At 29.6% G+C, this 6,143-nt stretch overlaps 1 non-coding gene across 1 annotated transcript; it reads left to right on the forward strand.

The window, feature by feature from the left end:
* Positions 1-2,364: 2,364 nt before the first annotated feature.
* On the forward strand, positions 2,365-2,447 carry LOC113339149. Its single transcript, XR_003354979.1, has one exon. It is a non-coding gene; the product is annotated as a small nucleolar RNA U31b (small nucleolar RNA).
* Positions 2,448-6,143: the final 3,696 nt, after the last annotated feature.

Consider the following 6,143-nt stretch of genomic DNA (forward strand, 5'->3'; position numbering starts at 1 on the left):
ACAAAATAGGAACAAAATATAGAGATAATTATAAGAAAATTATGAGCATAGTATTTGCTTGGTGAAATGAAATCCTAGATTTCCTGGAACATGCTTATATTTTTCCATTGAAAATCAAAACCAGAATACCTATAATGGACTTTTCATATAAGTGCATGCAAACCTCATATATCAGCTACCATTGTACACATACTGTGTGTATGTGCATTCCATATATATATCGAGCGTATTTAAATCCGTGAATTCCCGTAATATAATATCATGTATCTTAAATGTGTGAATTCCCGTGTGAATTGAATTGTTATAAAATCAGTGTATGTAAAGCTCAGTACGATTATGAGTTAAATTAAGTAAAAATTATGTATGTGTACTTTCAAATTGGACCACCAGAGGTCGGAGTCAAAATCAGATATTGTCTTGGATCATCACTAATGGCACTACACTCTAATTTTAAGAAAGAAAAATAAAACCCTAAATTAGAAAAGGATGAGTTTTTTTCTTATCTGTAGAGATTTAATCCGGTTTGAGCCCGTTATATTTTTTTTAATAACCAAAAAAACACATTATAACAAATTTATAACCAGTTTCAGACAAAATAAGAATGTTTGTGCATAAACTTAATCCATTTTGGCCTTATCCTTAAATTATGTAAAAATACAGCTTTAAACCACTATTTTTTTATTGTTTATTCCTTTTATTCCCTGTTTGAGCCATATTATTTTATCAAAAAGATGAATTCCAACTTAACACGTCCTTTTAAATTATTATTATTTTTATAACACAAGATATTAATAAAACGGTAAAAATACAAATTTGATATTTCATAAAAATGCTATATAAAATTTATTTTTTTGACCTAATCATAATGGAAATTTTGGTGCTGTTTCTGTACATATTTAGCTGGTTTTTCCGCCCTAAGGGAGATGGTACATATGACCCTTTATCTGCAACTTATCATATGATTGCCTAATTGTGTGTTAATTATTCGTCTAATCCCTTTTATACTTGGATGATTAACCCTAAGATCTATTACTCTCGCATTTCATACTGATCCAAAGAGAAGAGTTACACTTACAAAGAGTTAAGCTTTGAAATTTAAACAACAGTTTTAGTTCATGGTTATAATTAAGACCTCCATATATCTGATGGATCTTGTAAGTAGAGTAAGAGATTCGTAGAGCATTGTCTTCGATATGTTGTTCACGTATAATCTTTAGTACTTGTTGATTTAACGAAGTGAATGTCAGTGACTCCTCTGGACCTCTTAGTCATTGTCTATTCAAACCTCAAATAACCTTTTACTAATCATCTAACACCACTAAGGAACAAACATATAGGGCATGCTTCGTATTTATAGGGCGCTGGAATGAAGCTTTTGTCCTCTTTAAGAGTTGTGGTTATTTTTGAATCAACCTCTACTAACCACATTCCTTAAGAATAATTCATTTGAAAGTATATTCGCCCATGGAAACCAAAGAAGGGCTTGATTATTTATTTTTTCATATACAGTAAAAACTCCATATATTGATACTCATATATTAATAAACTCTATATATTAATAAAAAATCATGGTCCCAACTTGGGCCAGTTATAGATAGTGATAAACTCCACATTTTAATATTTATAGATTTTTTTAGTCCCACCATAAGGAATTTACCTCCATATAGTTTGAATATTATAGATCTTGTTAAACCAAAATTTAAGATAAAGAAAAATATGTATCTACAGTTGTTTGAGAAAAGGATGTAATTTTTTAGATAGTTATCGCATCTTTTGATTTACATATGCTTAAGACCTCGTTATTATGTGCACCTTCTTGTTGAAGCTAAAATATTTCCAATTTGTCAAGCATGTTTAAAGCTTCTTGTCGAGCAACTTTTTTTGGGTATACCTCCCTATATTAATAAACTCCATATATTAATAATTTTATGAAGTCCCAAGTCTATTAATATATGGAGTTTTTACTGTAGTTGTGAAGATTTTGGATGGAACAAATATAACAGAGATAAAGAAGAGCTTGAGTTCCGTACGCTAGAAACAGGAAATGATAAAAGGGATGCACCCTTGTAAACAAATCAAGACATAATTATTAGTTAGTAACCAATCTGAGATCGATAGAGAGAACAATTTGGGACGTACATAGGTTTCATTCCTGACATTCTCATTTGTAAGCTCATACGGCAAGGATGTAAGCTCATACGACAAGGATGTTATTGGATGTTTTTGTTTAAGATATTAAATACATGTAAAAGTTATGCGAAGAAATTTAATTAATAACAATGGCGTATGTAGAATTTTGTGCTTGCAATGGTGCATATGCATGTTACGGTGAGTTAAATATGGTTTCCTAATTAACTTTGACTTGAATATGATGACAACTATTGTCTCCGCAGTCTTACATGCATCAATGATGCTAGATGGTGATTGACTACAATCTTGTCCGATTAAAACTTAACTATACTTATCCTTTTTCCAATTCTTTATATTTTGTCTCACATATTTTGGTTACGCACATAAATTGTGAGAGTACTTGTAATTCCCCAATCTAAACAAAGAAAAAAAAAATCGAAAGTAGCATGATGATTCAAAAAAAAAAAAGAGGAAGTAGCATGGTTGGCACTCCATCTTTAAGCAAGGAAAATGGCACTAATGAATTTCTTTTTGATCAATTAATTTATGGTGTCAAGTAAACGGGAGGAAATTTCTATCAAATGGTTAATACATTGTAATCGATCATCCGCTAAATATATCCATCATAAACCTTCACCATGTAACCATATAAGACATTGTAGTTTAAATATCCTTTGGCAGCAACCACCAAAAAGATTCAAGAAAATAAACAACCAAGTAAGAATAAAAATATTAACAAAGAATGAAAATATTAGAATGAAAGTTTGCATTGACAACAACTCTGTGAGGTTTTTCTACAATCATTGGATTGAGTATCTCCATAAGAATGAAAAATTTAGAAGCTGCAATAACTGTGTTGAATAGCAGAGTAACAAAAGGAAATGGATATAATTTTTAAATAATGGATATTAGTGACAACAAAAGTATAATTCTTTACCGTGAGATTTTCCCATGATTTTTCAGCTAGCATTAGAACTCAAGTTGTACGTCAAGAAACCCTTATAACAATAAAAATTCTTGCGAAAAAAAATAAATAAGAAAAACAATTAGATAAGTAAACCAAAAGAATAAGGGTTCACCGGTAGAATTTTGTTGTTCATCAAGTGCAAAGAAAAAGTGTACCTGCAAAATAAAACAATAAAACAAAAGAGTTAGGGCTTGTATTCAAATATATAAAGAGCCAAAAAATAAAAGGGTTTGAGTTTACCAATAGCAAAAATCAAAGATTGTTAATGCAAAATAAAACCAACCCAAAATCATTAGAACAAAATCAATAATGAAGAACATATACCATGATTTTGCTTCTTTTCAAGCATTTTATATAGAGATTCGCCAGACCAAGAAATTCCATGAGAAAATTTTACACCCTTACTCTAGAGATTCCATAAGAAATATTGTATAAGAAAACAATATCCGCCGATATCAGATTTTTGATTCCCAAATTTACTCGTTGCTACATATTTGTCTAAAAAATATTGAGCATCTTTATATATTTGGCTAAAAAATATTGAGCATCTTTTACTAATAGAAATTTTTCAACTTTATTTTATTTTTATTTATGGAAAATAATATTAGATTTTTGGATATCCAAATTTATTAATTGCAATATATTTGTCTAAAAAATAATTTATGTTCATATTAGCACAATCCATGAAACAATATCTGCATGCCACTAACCATCAAACAATCATGTTGGTCGCTTAAAAACACATCAAAATATGGTCTTGAGAATCACCTATGTGATGGCTCCACATCAAAATGCCAAAAATAAGAAGGATAAGAAGAAAGAACATTTGGTGGTGGCTCTCTCTCATCGCATGTCGCTTTTTTGGGTCCTTTTGAGGTTGCTTATTTTGACTAATAGATAGATTTGGTTCCTGCAATACATATATATACACCAAGAATTAAAAAAGACAAAGAGATTATACTAATTTTTCGATGAATACACCAAAATTTAATAGAGACAAAGAGATTATACCAATTTTTCCATGCAAACATCATTATATATCCTATTAAAATAACATTTGCATTGTCAAAGGATTTCTGCAAAACAAAATAGATTCAAATCAGACAACAAAACATAGATCAAAAAGAAAAAACAATTAAAAAAGAGAAGCGAAGGGAAAACTGGATTTGGCATTTTGATCCAATGCTTTTATATAGTGACACCAATAACTAAACCCATAAATAAATAAAATTTATTTTGGATATGATATAATTCAACGTCTAAAAATATCCAAAATTCCTATACATTTGGCTTGCTGTATTTACTCCTTATGTTATTTTTGGCAATCTCAAGCCATGAAAATCACAATATATAAAATTCTTAACTATTGTATTAAAGTTTTTCCAATTATATCTACTTAACGTATCTTTTTAGTGCACTCAGTATTTTCTAAATTAGCAATATTAAGTAAATTTGCAATAATATCACAATATTCTCGAATAAATAATATTTCTTATTCACTTCAAAACATTTATACAATTTTATATTTATGGATAACCATCATATTTTTGGATAGTCAGTAAAACATTGCTCTTATTTTACCCAATAAGGAAAAATTTATTTTTATTATTATTATTTTATAATTCTTTTTATGAAATGAGCAATAATAAGAAAAATAATATTGAAACTTGCGTCTATCGCAGTTTTTACTTTTTTTCCTTTCGTTCTTATAGTTTTTCTTATTTTGATTAATGTGTCCATCACGATTTTATATTAATGATTTTGTATTTCAATTACTTGATAGGATTGACAATTGGGTTTTTTTGCGGAAAATAAAGCGCGCAACAACTAACTGGTAAGTATTCACAACTCCATGTATTTTGATTTTGTACTTTAATTGCTGATCTAAATTTGTTTCAAGTTCTTTTATCGAAATTTTAATTGTAAATTGCAATTAGAATTAGTTTAATTATTAATAGATTTGAATTGTAACTAGGATTAATTAATTAACAAAGTGTAATCGAACGATGGACATTGGATTTCTTTTTTTAATTTTGTGATCGATTAATTATTCTTGATGAAATCATGATAAATGGTGTATATTTTGATGTGATTTTATTTTTATTTAAGAATTTCAATTTAGTTATAATTAGAATTCAATATATTCTAGTATATATTTTATAATGTTGTGAGATTTTTTTTAGGATTTATAGTTGTTAAAGGTAATAATTATTTTTGTTTGTTATTGGCCAAGATATATATTTGTGGGTTAAAAATATTTTTTCCAAATTTTACTGGTAAATTTTTTAAAATATTACCAAAAACAAAGAAGTGGTGGGGCCAAAATCAACCAGAAGCTTCGATTAACCATGTGTTCGAAAAAAACTCTATTTTTATATAGAGAATATATAAACCAATTGTGTTATGGAACACATCAAAGTAATTAATCCAAATTGATACGACTCCTCTTTATTAGATTTTGTGGACAAATTCTTTGAGATAAAAACAACCGTACTTCCATGTCCACGTATTGTTTCCTCTATATCAAAGAACAACCATTATTGTACTAAACTTTGAGTGCAAACTCTTGCAGTAGTTTTCCATAAGGTGAAAATGACCCTTTATTCCCTTTGTTCGGGTTGGGTGGTTTTGGGAGTGAGCTAATCGCACCGTTTAGACCGTGAATGCTGCAGACATTTGATGTCCCGCGCGGCGTGGCCAAACCGCCTAAACGCCCTTGTTTCCAAGGAGAACATTCTTCGCTTGACCCTTCTCGATGCCGATAGTTCGGCTGTCCTTCTCGTTTTCCCATAAGGTATCACACAAAATAAATCACCACGGACAACTATAAATGCATCGGAAAAGTCTAGGAGACTATCCGACTTATCATCATACGCCGTTCATGTTGATTTGTCACGATCGAAAACAAAAACCACTGTTTGAATTCTCAAAAGTTTAATAGTGGACTATACGAGGGAATGTTGCTTTGAATACTTGGAGCACAAATCAAGTGTTGGAGGAGACTTACAAAATCCGATCCGCTATGCGCAATACGAAACCTACACAA

Source organism: Papaver somniferum, unplaced genomic scaffold (assembly GCF_003573695.1).
Source record: "Papaver somniferum cultivar HN1 unplaced genomic scaffold, ASM357369v1 unplaced-scaffold_19, whole genome shotgun sequence".
NCBI classification, from domain to species: Eukaryota; Viridiplantae; Streptophyta; class Magnoliopsida; order Ranunculales; family Papaveraceae; genus Papaver; species Papaver somniferum.